The sequence below is a fragment of the Pinus tabuliformis genome, chromosome 1_2 (assembly GCF_031772625.1).
Source record: "Pinus tabuliformis cultivar Carrire ecotype Pingquan chromosome 1_2, CPIR1, whole genome shotgun sequence".
Lineage (NCBI taxonomy): Eukaryota > Viridiplantae > Streptophyta > Pinopsida > Pinales > Pinaceae > Pinus > Pinus tabuliformis.
The window spans coordinates 722,908,985-722,922,796 of record NC_142298.1 but is presented as its reverse complement, the minus strand read 5'-3'; the positions used below and the strand labels follow the sequence as shown (position 1 = coordinate 722,922,796).

Sequence of the window (13,812 nt, the reverse complement as noted above, 5' to 3'; positions counted from 1 at the left end):
AAAACTAATAATGAGATTATTTATAAAGATTGTAAAAATTATAAAAAGAGGAATTTAGAGTTTTATAAGAGAATATTTTTTTAAGATGGCATTATCAAGTTTCTAGATTCAGTTTCCACTATCTATAGGGAAAAATTATGATGTGTGGGTAATAAAAATGGAGACCATATTGAAGGCACATGATGTTTGGGACTATGTCATGAATGGATTTCCTGAACCTAAGAATGAAACAAAAGAAATAGCCCTCACTAATGCAGACAGGGAAGTATGGAAGAAAGACATAAAGAAGAAAGCACAAGCATTGCATCTTATCCAACAAGTAGTGAACCGAGTAGTGTTCCAGAGAATTATGATCACATCTTTAGCAAAGTCAACATGGGAGACCTTGGGGACAAGATATAAAGGTATGGCGAAAATAAATATTGTTGAGTTGCAGAATACTAAAAGAGAATTTTAAAGTCTGCAGATGAAGGAGACAGAGATCATCAATTCATTCATGAATCGGGTCATGATTTTCATAAATCATTTAAACATTTATGGTGATGATATTAAAGGTCAAACAATGGTTGATAAAGTCCTCAGATCTTTGTGTACCAAATTTGACGATGTGGTAGCATCCATAGAAGAAGTCAAGGATTTGGAAACATTGATAGTTGATGAGTTGATGGGATCACTTCTATCCAATGAGGCAAGGATAGACATAAATAAGGATTCCACTCTAGAAACCACTTTCAAAAGCTAGGTGTCTATTTCAGGAGACATAGGTCGAGGCAGAGGTAGATCGAGAGGTAGAGGATGAGGCAGAATATAAGGTTCTCAAAGAGATGGAAGAGAAGAGCGAGAACATGAAAGTGGAAGCAACAAATAGTGTGATGAACAAAGTACCAGAAGAAGCATGGTCAGGTATGTCTTGCAGCGTATCTCATCTCAGAGTGTTTGGATGTGTAGCTTATGCACATGTGCCTAAGGAGCTAAGAGACAAATTGGATGATAAAAGTGAAAAATGGATATTTACTGGTTATAGTGAGCAGTCAAAATCTTACAAATTGTATAACCCTATTACCAAGAAGACCATAATTAGTAGAGATGTTGTGTTCAAAGAATGAGAGCCATGGAATGGTAATATAGACAAAACAGTTGATGCACAAGTGCCACTAATGTAAGAAGAGGTTGTAGCAAGAAAGGAGGATATAGAATCACAACAGAAGACGCCTAACAGAGTCACGCCAGCAAGGAATCCAATATATTCTGAACTACATCGATCTTCAAGTAGATCAACATATCAAAATTCTCCTAGCAATCAATCAGGTGGTGAATCAAGCAACGGTAAGATAAAAATGAGAAGTTTGAAAGATATTTTTGATGATTTGGATGCTAGTTCAAACTTTGAATTGTTATCATTCCAACCTTCTTCGTTTTAAGAAGCAATCAAAGATGAAAATTGGGTGCAAACCATGGAGGAAGAAATTGAAGCTATTGGAAAGAATTATACATGGGATTTAGTTGATTTGCCAAACGAAAAAAATCTCATATGTGTGAAATGGATGTACAGGACAAAGTTGATTGAGAAAGGTGAAATTGATAGATTTGTTGCAAGCCCTGTAGGAAAAATATTCTCACAGCAACTAGGAATAGATTTTGGAGAAATGTTTGCTTCGGCAACCAGATTGGACACTGTAAGAGCATTCTTAGCCACAACAACTCAGAAGAAATGGAAAGTATATTAGATGGACATGAAATCAACCTTCTTGAGTGGAAATAGAAGAATAAATTTATGTGCAACAACCTCCATGTTATGAAGTTGAAGGTAAAGAATACAAGGTTTACAGGTTGAAGAAATCACCTATGGTCTCAAGTAAGCACCAAGAGCTTGGTATAGCAAAATTGACAGTTACATGATCAAGAATGGATTTTGTAGAAGAAACATTGAGCCTACCTTGTACACAAAGGTAAATGAGAATGGAAAAATTTTGATTGTTTGGTTATATGTGGATGACATGATTTATACATGTGATCTTGAGTAAGATGGATTTAAAACAGCCATGATGAAAGAATTTGAGATGACGGATCTTGGTCTCATGAAATATTTTCTTGGCATAGAAGTTGAGCAATCTGTAAAAGGAATTTTTATTTGCCAAAATAAATATGCTAGATATTTGTTGAAAATATTTAGGACGGATAATTGCAAACCTCTCCCTACACTAGTTGTAACAGGTACAAAATTGAGTAAGGATGATTAAGGATCAAACATCAATCTAACTATATTAAAAAGATTGGTTGGCGGCCTCATATATCTCACAACTACAGGGAGAGATATTATGCAAGGAGTGAGTTTTATTTACATATTTATGGGGACTCCAAAAGGCACACATTGGAGCGCAACAAAAAGAATTTTGAGATACATAGCAGGAACTACAGATTGTGGCATAATGTATGCAAGCACAAAGAAGAAGGATTTGATTGGATATATAGACAGTTATTTTGGAAGAAGTTTGGATGATAGGAAAAACACTTTGGGTTTTGTGTTCCATCTTGGTTCAAGTGTGATAGCATGGGTATATAAGAAGAAGCCTATTGTGACACTATCGTCAACAAAAGAAAAATATGTAGCACCGACATCAACAACATGCAAAGTTGTGTGGTTAAGAAGAGTATTGGATGGACTCAAGCATAAACAACAAGGATCAACAACAATATACTGTGATAACACCTTAGTGATTTCAACATCCAAGAATAGTATGTATCATCAAAAGAGAAATCATATTGATATTAGATATCACTTTATTAGAGAACTTGTGAGCAATGGAGAAGTTCACTTAAACACTTGTAAATCGAGTGATCAATTCGTTGATATATTTACTAAGACATTAGCAAAATATGTATTTTAGTTTCATAGAGGAAACTTGGGTCTTGTAAGCCTAGTTGAGACATAGGCATGTTTGAGTTGTCATGAGTCATGTCCTATTTTAGCAGTTGTAACTAAGGGTGAGTGTGAAAGATAGATAATTACTCCCACATGAAGAAGTTGGCTAAAATTAGAGACACAATTAACTAAGTCAAGTCGAGTCAAGTCAATTTAAGTCATAGTCGAATTAGTGCGTGGTTGCACATCAAGTTATTTTAGGTGAGTCACTAGTGGGAGAAGGTTTAAATACCCCTCTCCAGGTTCATTTAATCATCCAATTTTTGTGTGATCAATAGAAGAGTCGCAGCTCCTGTGTGTTTTGTGTGAATTATTTGTGTTATTTTGTGCCTATCCTCCTCTGCGTTTCCAACAAATTGCACTCAAACACAATCACTAACTCTTGAGAGGGATATCTTCTTAAATTTGACATATATTTTTATGTACATAATTGATACCCATTCTAGATCTTAGTTGGGGAGCCACTTCTTTAGCAGATAGGTCCAAAGTTCATGCCAATTGTGTGAATTGTATTACTTTAAACACATTTATGTTTTCATTTAAATTGGAATTTCACATTCAATTCCTCTATGTTTTGTTGTTTCTAGATTACAGTTAATTCAATTGGAAATGTAAGAAATGCCCTCAACTACCAAATACTACTTCTTAACTCCGGTTCTCGAGTCCAGAATAATTTTGATCTTCGACGTATCCCTAATGTCCGTCATTTCTGTTTCACTACTTTTAAAAGCTTCAGTCATATTTTGATGGAATTGATCGTCTGAGAATTATAACGTGGTAGAAATGTTTATGAACAACTTTTAGTAGTGTTTCTCATCTCAATTTGTTCAAATGAATGAAGAAATATACTTCACTTCTGATTATATTTTTTAATCTGTTCTTTGCAGCCTATCATATTCTCTGATAGTAGAGGTCCAATGTAGGAAAGAAGAGCTCGGGATCGAAGTACCGCTTGGAGGTTGCATACTTACTATGCTTGGATTCTTGAGGATCGGGTTAGTAGAAACGCAAAAACCAGTTGCGAAGGCCAGATGTGCACCATCACGAGGAGTTCTGACAGATCATGTTGGGAGAAGGATATTTGTTACCGAGGGTGTTAAACCATGATAAGTCTTCATAGTGCATTGTTACCGAGGGTGTTATACCTTGATAAGTCTTGTTACTGCATTGTAATTGCCGAGGGTGTTATACCTTGATAAGTCTTGTTACTGCATTGTAGTTATCGCGGGTGTTATACCTTAATAAGTCTTGTTAGTGCATTTTTACCGAAGGTGTTATACCTTGATAAGTCTTGTTAGTGCATTGTTACCGAGGGTGTTATACCTTGATAATTCTTGTTAGTGCATACTTACCGAGGGTGTTGTACCTTAATAAGTCTTGTTAATGCACTATTTCATGTTCAAGTTACATTCTTTTGGTTGTGCATTTAAAGGGTTGAATGAGCTAGGATTTATAGATTTATTCAGCTAGCGTAGCTCAATTACACAGCTTCCTTATGCCACTGCTTTTCTTCATGCAATATTGTGTTACATGGAAGCAAAGAAATTGTTGCTTATCTTCATGGAATCTTGTGTTACATGAAAGCAAAGAAATTGTTGTTCGACTGGTGACTACCAGTAATAGTGAGGTGCAAGAAAAGCCTGCAATCTCATTAAGGCTTTTATATCAACTAATAGTTCAGAGAATGACAATCACCGCATATAATCTTAACGTCCACATAAAATTTTGATTTGGACCATTTCTGGATTTTTGCGCGCAGGGGCGATGGTAATTTTCTCTGTATCGTTGAAATTTTATCGGATGTGCCTGAAGAGACAATCTTAATGTCCACTTGCACAGAGATGCATCAAGTTATGTGATCGTTGGATTTTCATGTTCAGCAAAATCCTTTCCACAGAAATCAATGTCATCTGGTATTTCACTTCCTTTATTTACTCGACACTTGGCTCAACACAAGAACTCTCCTTACATGAGTGCATCACTAAACAAAAAGTTTCGTGAGAGGCATCATATATATATCTAGCTGTTGATTTATCTAATTTTATAATAGTACGAAGATAACAAAGGGAATACTCAGATGTATCAAGACTTCTCTCAAATGTTTTCAATTTTAAATACAACCATTTCCACTAACAAAGTTTATATGAAAAGTTTTCAACTTTAAATACAATCATTTCTACTAACAAAGTATAATTTATTTTTTATATATATAGTTTTAGTGGGGTTTAGTGATTAAGAGTATGTGTTTTTTTTTCTAAGTCATAGATTCAAAATTAGAAGGGTAGAATATATATGTTTTCATAGACAATTTAGAAGTCACTGTGTGGAGATGAGTTCCTCCTCTCACAAATGGTCTAGCTTGGCCATAACCTTAAAATTGGATAATAATAATAAATATATATATAAATCAAACAACTTCAATCTTTCTTATATTTTGAGTGATCTTTTCACATAATAAAATAATATTAACATAATTAATAATATTATTTTCACCCAAATATATGTAATTTTTAATAAAATTAATATTTCATTTTTAATATAATTGATATTATTATCAATTAATTTAATCATCTTTTTTAAAATTTAATTTATCATTTTTTTAAAATTAATTAAGGAAATTACATATAATACTAACACAATATTGAAATTAAGAAAAATGTTAAAACCATCATTTCCTATCATTTATGCTACGTGTTTATCCAAAGCACTTAATCTAAGCTTTCATTTTTTAAATAATATAACATATACGTTTTTATTTAATTCAGTAAATCTAAATAATGTATATCAAAATTTTAAAAAGAAAAAGCGTCTCTCATATCATATCATATATGAAAGTAAAGATCGTTTTATTGTCGACTACAATATCAAGTAATTTAATCATCTTTTTCAACAGTTAATTAAATTAATTAAAGAAATTACATATAATACTAACACAATATTGAGATTAAGATAAATGATAAAACCATCACTTCCTATCATTTATGCTACGTGTTTATCCAAAGCGCTTGATCTAGGCTATACTTTTCTAAATAATATAACATATATTTTTTAATTTAATTCCGTAAATCTAAATAATGTATTTCAAAATTTAAAAAGAAAAAGCTTCTCTCATATCATATCATTTATGAAAGTAAAAATCGTTTTATTCTCAACTACAATTTTATATATAAATATATATAAACGAATATTTGAAATGAAGGTTAAAAAATATTACAGAATTTTAAAGAAAATTATTAGCAAATATTAACAAGTTGTATATATTCGCACAACTATATTAATATAATGGAGGTAACGGAAAGTTTCATTTGTATTTATCATTAATAAATATATAACAATAAGAATAATAAAGGAAAAATTTATTGCAATAAAAATATTATTATCATTATAATTATTAATTATTATTTAATATTAAATATTATTTATTATAAATAAATAAATATAGAATATTTATTATAAATAAAAGTTATTTACTTTAAAATAATAATAATTATTTAAGTTTAAATAATGTAATATAAAATCATTACTTAATAACAATAGCAATAATATTAATTTATAGTAGTAATATTAATTAATAATAATAGTAGTATCAATTAATAAAATTAATCAGTAATATTAATTAATAGTAGTAATATTATAAACCCAATGAATTATAGTTAGAAATTATAAACAAAAAATTATAAACTCAAAGGGTTATAAACCCAACGGAATAATATTAAACCCAAGGTATATAAATCCAATATTATAAACTAAATGTATATTAAACATAAGGGATTAATAAACCCAAGGGTTTAATATTATGCCCTTGGGTTTCTAGTATTAATCCCTTTGGTTTATAATCCTTTGGGGTTTTAGTATTATACCTTATAAATATGAACGCTTAGATTAATAAACCCTATGGATTGATATAAAACCCAAGGGATTAATACTAAAACCCCAATGGACTATGAACCCCAATGAATTGTAAACCCAATGGAATATTATTAAACCAAAAGAATTAATATTATAAACCCAAGGTATATAAACCCTAAGATAAATATTATAAACCTTAAAGTTAACATAGTTGGCCATGGTCGATTTTGATATTGAGACAATCAATGTCACAATGTGAAGTTGGACCATGGTTGACCATGATTGATTTTCATATCAAGACAATATTTTTCACAATGGAACGATGGAGCATAGATGACCATGGTTTATTTCCATATTGAGACAATTTTTGTCACAATGTGACGTTGGACCATGGTTGACCATGATTGAACATGATTGATTTTGCAAAACATGGTTGACATTCGTTGACCATGATTGACCTGGATTGAGCATGATATTATAAACCCAAGGGAATAGTAAAGCCGAGGGATTAATACTTCAAACCCAAGCGATTATAAACCCAAGGAAATAATATTAAACCTGACATTAGTAAACCCAAGGGAATAATAAACCGTGGGAATGTGAACCTATTAGATTAATAAACCCAATGGGTTGATATTATAGACCCAAGGGAATAATAAACCCAAAGGATTAATATTAAAACCCCAAGCGATTATGAACCCAAAGGTAAACTCAAGGGATTAATATTACAAGCCCAAGGTATATAAAACGTAAGGTAAATATTATAAACCCTAAAATAAACAATGTTGACCATTGTTGACAATGGTTGATTTTCATATTGAGATAACCTTTGTTAAAATGCGACATTGAATCATGGTTGTCCATAATTAACTAAGATTGATTTTCATATCAACACATTCTTTATCACAATGTCACATTGGACCATGGTTGATCTTAATGAATCAACCACTGGAATATACTAAAAACATCAGTCACATATAAATAATAATGGAAATACAAAAAAGGGGAAAATCTTAAAAGTATTGCACATGATTCTTTATAGCAAATTATTGACCTCCTGCTACCCATAAACAATGAAGTCTTCGCTAATATTGAGTTCCAAACATCTCCACTAGTAGACTTTGAAATGTCTTTTTTGGGTATGTTTTTTATTATTAATGGGCCCTATTTAATAAAACTTTTGCAACGTGATTTAAATGGTAATCTCAACAAAATTTTCATAAAAAACACTAAACTTCACAAAATTAAGCATAAATCAAATGAAGATATAAAGATACTTGGCCTTTTCACCTTTTCTTGTTTTGATTCTTATTATTCTTTGGCTTCAATGTTTAACCATGGAACATCAACAAGAAATGACTATTATTTTGTGGGGGGATACAATGGATAGATACAACTCAAACCCCCAATCAAATCCTTTTATTTTGGAGAAACGGGGAATGCATGTTTTTAAATAGCCTACCTTAAAGGATAATACCATGGGAAAAATCATAGGTCAAAAATACTATAGCAAAAGTCATGGTGAATACAATAACTAAAAAAGTTATTTTAATTTTATTTTAAGATATCTTTGTTTTAATTTTTATTATTTTATTTCTATTGCTTAAAGGAAAAGACAACACATCTTCCATTCCATACCGCCATAGAAAATGAATAATTTTATTTAAAATGGAAAATATTACATTATATTTTAAAATAAAAGTATTGTATTTAAAATCTACAATCCAAAAACTGACCTTTATAAATATATTATTTTATTTTATTTTTATTTTTATGTAATTTGACAGAATCAAAATGTAAAACAATAAAAGACATTACAACGATAATAAAAATAATATGATTTATATAATTTTAATGAATAAATTATCCAGATTTAAGATGACCCATCAACTCAAAAATGTGATTTACACCGTTTTCATGAGACATCTAGATCCCAAATTGTCAAATTTTCGGTTTATATCTTTAAATGCTTAATTGTCAAAATTGCGGTCGATACTTCTAAATCACAAATAGTGAAAGTAGCAGTCTTGGTCCATCATTTCAAAAATGTGATTCACATCGTTTTCATGGAGCTTCTACCAAATTTCAAAATTGCGTGCTCCGTCTAAATTCCAAATTGTCAAAATTGCACTTTATACCATCATGAATCATGCATCTGATTTCCAAAATGTCAAATTTGCATTTTATACCACAAATTTTTTTTCGGTAATTTTTTTCGTTCTACCGAGTAGTATATTTCCCCCAATATACTACAGATATATTGCGGCAAAGAGTGTTATTGGTACAACCTATCTTGCGACATAGAGTGTTATTGTTATTGATTATATTGCCACAGAGATTGTATTAATAATGCGGTAGTGTATAGCCTCTCCTCTTGCCACATAGAGTGTTATTGTTATTGATTATATTGCCACAGAGATTGTATTAATAATGCGGTAGTGTATAGCCTCTCCAAATTCTTTTATGCACGGTGTAATTTTCAATGTAGCGGAGGGGTACGAAAGAGCGTAGTATTATAGATTGTGTTGTTACATGAGGATAATAAGGTAGGACATAATTTTGCAAAAAATGCTACTGATTGAGATTGAGAGATTTTACTAAACATATAGTTAGACATATTGATTTGATTATTACAAAAATATTGAGCTGGTATTTTTTTTTATTGTTTAAATATTTTGAGTTAATATTTAAAAATGTTAATAAACTTTTTCACATTATTTTTCACTTTTTTATAATACATTTCTGTTATATAATACCTCTAATCTTAATAACAAATTAAATGGATTTATTATTTTTATTACTTTTCAACAACATTATATTTTTATTATTTGAAAGATACAATAACGTTTCTCATATTAGATAGGATATCATATGTAGATAAAACACAAAATTTACATGCCCTGTCCTGTAAGAAACAATACAACATTATCATGTGAAAGGGTTTTTATAAATGAGAGCTGATTATTTTAAAATAATTTACATAGGATATCATATGTAGATAAAACATTCAGTGCACATGACTTGTTACTACTACACCAAGGGCACTTTTAAGACATTTTTTTAAGACAAAAGAAATCTTTTGTTTTACAAAATCACTTATTATTTTAATTATTTTACATTAAAATTTAATATCAATTAAATTGTCTTAAATATAAAATTTAAAACAAAAATAGTTTAAGACAAAATTTTATATTTAAGACAAAAAGACTTAAGACAAATATATTATAAGACACAATTTTAAATTTAAGACAAAATTATTTTAAGACAAAAACAGTTTGAGACAAGAATATTTTAAGACAAAAATAGTTTAAGACAAAACTTTATATTTAAGACAAAAAAATTTGAGACAAAAATATTTTAAGACAACTTTATATTGAAGAAAATGGTCACTTAAGACCAAACCCATTTAAGGCAATTAACAATTAAGAAAAAAACATATCAATTTAAGAAAATAGTATCTAACAACTATGAAATTGACTCTCACAGTGCACCCCAAGTCTGTCAATTTGTAGGCTACTACTGTATCGTGCCTATACCAATGCTGCTATTTCACTTTCCATTCACATTATATTTTATAAAGACAATGACTTGTTGGGCTTTCATTTTGTGGGGGTAGCCGATTGTGAAGAATGCAAAAACTTTTCGTGGCAAGATTTCCCACACATTAATTACTCTTTTGTCCCTTCGATCTCTGTTAGTATGATTAGAGACAACATGTATGTCATTGCATTCGACACTACTACATGGATGGGAATTTTAAGACAATTTTTAAGACAAAATAAATATTTTGTCTTGAAATTTTTAATATGAGGCGTTAGTAAAAAAGGTAAAGGATTACAGGTTCTTCTTTACGCTATTGATGGGTTCTTCAGGAAGTAAAGCGATGGACGTTGACAACAACTAATGGAATTTAGGGCGATGGAGGTCAACAACGGGGCTGTGCATCGTGAGAGGAGTGATGGAAGGACTTTCGATAAACGTGGATAGGTGGTAACATAGTTGGAATACTTTTCGGGGTCTCCATCGACTGTGTTTTAATATGTTTTTTTGTTATTTTATTTATTTTGAATGCTACTTATATCCATTGGTTGTTGTTATTAGCACATTGTTGTGATGGATTAGTAACATGAATTAGATTCACTTGAAGGATTGTTGAAAAATGTAGCAAGAAATTCTCAATTTGATTTTGCCTTGATTAAATTGAGAAAATTTGAATTTCCACATCAGCAGACAACTTGGATGCAATTAACTTGTATGACATGGCTTGTGTCCCCGATTTTACACAATAAATTTGAGTTGGAGGAGTCAGAATTCAGTTAAGCATGTGTGATTGCTAATTTGTAGCAATCAAAGTCAATTATCTCAAGTTTTTTTAAGCTAAAATAGTTCTAAATGTTGGAGGAACTAGTGGAAGGCCAGTTGTGTAGTGGGACTTCAGTCAAATGCAATGATCATCTAGTTATCTGATCAATCAGCCCAAAATAGCTAGTGCATGCAAATAATTTGAGTTCCCCAGCTATGGTGGAGATTCTAAGGAAGTGTAACATTAGTTGTAGACTAGTCTTGAGCATACAAGTGTTGCATGCAGTCACATGATAAACCCTAAGAATTGCGCAATCGATTTTGGAAAAGTTCCTAAATAATAAGGGCCTAATTTCTCAAGAAATTTCCCAAGGAAACAGGGGCTTAAGAAGAGACAGGAATTGACGAAGTTTGGGTTTGAGCTTCTTAGTGAGCAGAGAGGTAGGTTATTCACTTATAGGTTGTGCACAATTGAGTAAAGAAATTGTAATACATCTATATTCATCATATTGATGCAAGAAGTCATTAGATTTTTTAGCATATTTCTTTCCCCAGCAAAAATATTGTGTGCATGTGTTTTATTTCTTATTACATGCCTGAATTTTTTGTTCTAAATTGTGAATTAACTTTCGTACAGAAGTAGAGTAGGTTTGTGTCTTGTGATTTTGGAAAAAATTCATGAGGAGTTGCAAATATACACCATAATTTCTACATTGTATCATTGCAGGATTCACATTAGAGTGGGAATTTCAAAATTGTCTCTCAAGTGATTTGAATTTGCAGTTCAATGTAGCAAGATCTCTTAAGAGCTGAGAAGATGACCTTCAACGGGCTGAGGCTACAGTGTGCCTTGGAACATAACTTTAATTTCATTGAATGGAAGGTTCACATGGAGGAGGTATTCAATGACAATGGATTGCTAGAATACATCAAGAGAGATGTTACAAAGACAACAGAATCTGATGCCCAAAAATTTTCTCAGTGGAAGAAAGATGTAGCCAAGGCGTGGAGAATAATATTGGAGCGAGTACAGGACCACATTGTCAGCAATCTCCATGGGAAAGAAAATCCTTATCCAATGTGGTAGGCACTGAAAAATCTATTCTAGAATAGTAGTGACCACAAAAAGTTGGTGCTCAAGGATAAACTTTGAAATATCAAGATGTAGAAGAATGACTTTATCCTGCAATATCTGAGGAGGTTCACAAATTCATGATGAGCTTGTAGGATTTTTTGTTACTGTTTTAAAGGATGACTTGGTAAGCATATCCCTTCTGGGCCTTCCCAAGAGTTGGCATAACTATCAAGATTAAGTGAACGAGAGGGAGAAACTACCGAATTGGAAACACTTATGGTACGATTTGGTACAGGAGGAAATAAGAAATAATACCAAAGATGGGACCTCATCCAAGGGCAAGGATGAATAAAAATTTGCATTGGTTGGAAAGGGAAAGAAGGGAAAAGGGAAGAAATCTCAAACCAAACCAGAATCCAACCAAGGGGGAAAGAAGAATGTTTTGTCAAAAAACAAATGCTTCCATTGTCATGAATATAGACACTATGCCATGAAGTTCCCACATAAAAAGGCAAGAAAGACTTTACCCTTATCACATGCATGTCCAACACAGTGATGGGGAGTGTGTGGTACCTGGACTCAGGTGCATTTTTCCATATGAGAGGGTGTAGAGATTTTTTCAGTGACCTGGAGGAGAAAGATCTCCATATGCACATCAAGCTAGGGGACGACAGAAGATACAACATGATTGGTATTGGTACAATCACCTTTTAGAGGGAGTTAGGCTCTCCTCTCAGGCTCAAGGATGTCATGTTTGTTCTAGGCCTAAAGAAAAATCTCATCTTTGTTGGAGTTTTGGAAGACTGTGGTTATGATGTGATCTTCAACAAAGGAAAATAATTCCTGAGACACATAGCCATGGGACAGGTGAAGAATATCAGGGTTTGTGTGAAGAATCTGTATAAGTTAGATGTGGAAGACTGTGCTACATTAAGCACTAAGGAAGAGAAAGTGCAGGGTCGCGATGTAGGTGAAATTTAGCACATAAGACTTGGCCATTTGCATCATGGCACCTTGAATATTATAAAACAAATAGCCACTAGCCTCCCTAAAGGAGCACTTGAGCAGCATGATGTATGCAAAGGATGTACCTTGGGGAAGTACATAAAATCCGCATTCCATGATCGAGACAACAAAGTGTGTGCAGTCCAAGAAAGGATCCACTCTGATGTCTGTGGACCTTTCTCGATAGCCTCCACTGCCACACAAAAATATTTTGTCCTTTTTATTGATGACTTCTCACATAAGTGTTGGATCTCTTCATGCAAAAGAAAGATGAGATGTTCTCCAAGTTTGTAGAATTCAAGGCACTAGTTGAGAAAGAAACCAGCAAGAAGGTGAAGGCTCTCGGGAGAAATAATGGAGATGAGTATGTGTAGAATGATTTAAAAATTTTTGTGAAAGAAGACATTCGATGAGAGTTGACAACACCTCACAACCCACATCAAAATGAGGTGGTTGAGAGAAAGAATCATAGCATTTTGGGATCAACGAGGGTGATGGTTCTTAACCAAGCCCTACCTTTACATTTGTGGGTTGAGGCATGCAATACAACATTTTGTTTGTAGAACTGAAGTCCTCATCAGATTCTTGGCATGATTACACTGGAGGAGGCTTTCTCGGGAAGAAAGTGGGATATGTCGTACTTCAAGATTTTTGGAGC

General features: G+C 32.1%; 1 pseudogene; it reads right to left on the bottom strand.

Annotated features, from left to right (window-relative positions):
* Positions 1 to 4,647: 4,647 nt before the first annotated feature.
* LOC149207803 (U6 spliceosomal RNA) lies at positions 4,648 to 4,741 on the bottom strand (annotated as a pseudogene).
* Positions 4,742 to 13,812: the final 9,071 nt, after the last annotated feature.